The sequence below is a fragment of the Etheostoma spectabile genome, chromosome 19 (assembly GCF_008692095.1).
Source record: "Etheostoma spectabile isolate EspeVRDwgs_2016 chromosome 19, UIUC_Espe_1.0, whole genome shotgun sequence".
Classification (NCBI taxonomy): Eukaryota; Metazoa; Chordata; class Actinopteri; order Perciformes; family Percidae; genus Etheostoma; species Etheostoma spectabile.
The window spans coordinates 2,554,026-2,556,003 of NC_045751.1; positions in this window are offsets into that span (position 1 = coordinate 2,554,026).

A 1,978-nucleotide genomic window follows, 5' to 3' on the forward strand; every position below is an offset into this window, starting at 1 on the left:
CCCCCCTTGGTTCGCCACTTTTTGAGTGTGATAACAAATACCCCACAGGTCAGACATGCAAGCCTGCTTTTGAAATAAAATCCCAAATATCTCACTTAGACACTCTGAACTTTGGTGATCCTGCTCATTGAAACATTCTTATGAGTGTCCTTATAGTCTGGAGATATCTGCAAACGTTTTCAGTAGATTCTTTGGAGTCTGTCAGCCAAAGAAATTGCAGAGAAGTGGGAGTTTATCTTGAGAATAGAAGTTTTCCAACTAAAAATTGGTTTTGAGCAAGCTTGGATGCTATGAAGTGGTATCTCTTTGAGTCCCCCATGACATTTTGCCCACTGTATGTTGCTTTTCATTCAGGCAGTCTCATTGTCAGAGCTACAGTACATCGCTGTACTATTTTCATAAGACAATATAAAAGGAAATATTTCTAATAACAGTCCCTCCCCTTCCAATGGACCCCATGGGAACTTATGTTGTAAAAACCCATATTTATGAAAGTGAAGAGATCCCGTTTTGAATTGAGCCATGAATTAAAAGATAATTTTGCAAGGGAAGAAAGTCTTTGTCGTTGCTTTGTCAAAGTACCACTTAGTTTGGTGTGAAACCGCTCCGTGAACTACATATCTCGTCTCCAACAATATACTTCACCGTGCTTTCTCCTTGGCTTGCTTGCTAGCTAGCTTAGCTATGTTCCACAACACTTGTAACCCTATCTTACGCCTTGCGTCTTCATCAACTGGAGGAATGAGCAGGATCTGTTGCTCATGTGAGTAACGTTACATCTCGGTATGAAACGCAGTCATCGGCGCTTCAGCGATATGTCACGTTATGTGACTGTGGGCTGATTGGTCTTTCAAAATGTTATTTTCACTTTTACTTAACCAGGTTAACAACTTTCTTGACAAAATCATCTTTTAAATGGACGGACATCATTAGTTCATATTCATGGCTCAGCTGGAAAAATGATTTTTTTGCTTCCCCATTTACAACCGTTATATCGGCAGGCCGATATTAGGCATTTCCCGATCTATCAGTATCGGCATTCATAACAACCAATAAAAAAATTAGAATTAAAAACGGATGGTCACCCATGTAATGTGTGGCGTTGGATAGTTTGTCCACCAGAGGGCGCTTTACAGCACCCCTTGTTGGCAACACTATTTTTTGTTATTGTGTTTCATATCTTAAGTTTTTATTTTTATACATTTTATTTATCTGAACTTTATATGTTGATGTTCTGTTGTGACAAAACAAACATTATTGTAGTGAGAACTCATAAATACATAACAAACACAATAACTAAAAATAATGTTAGGGAAAGTTGTTTGTGTTTTTTTCTGGATTTCTTTTTTTTTTATATATATCGGCCAACATATCAGAATATGAGATTTTTAAATAACCAAATATTTGCATCGGTATCAGCCTTAGAAATCCTTCATCGGTCGAGCTCTACTACAGTGCTTATTTTTCCCAAATAATAAAGTGCTATGGAGGTCCACTGGCCGGGGCGGGACTCCGCCTCTCTATCTAGACCTGGTCAAAGCAAAGCATCATGGAAGCATCACTGACTAAATCTCACTGCTGTGTAATTTAGCACACCTGCTGTGTGGCGCTAAATGTAGCGCTTTCCAAAAAAAACGCAAAGCGTAACAGCAGCTGTCAAAGCTCCGTCAGCACACTGCTTTCTCTGCTGCAGATTTTTCTGTGAAACTTTCTGGGTGCTAAAAAAGAGAGTCTGTCACATTTTCAGTCCCTTCGACAGGATGAAGCCTCTTCTGCTCTAGTATTACTCTCAGATCAGCCTGTACTCTTGCGCCACATAGCAATTAGGGGAAGTGTTTGCTCTGTTTTGGAGCCTTTTGTTTTCGCTGCCGCTGAACTCATGTCAGAGAGCGTCAAAACCTCAGAGACCAGGCATAAAACATATAAACGTCCAATTATAGATGCTTCAAAGATAGATGCATTTAAAAATTAATTATGG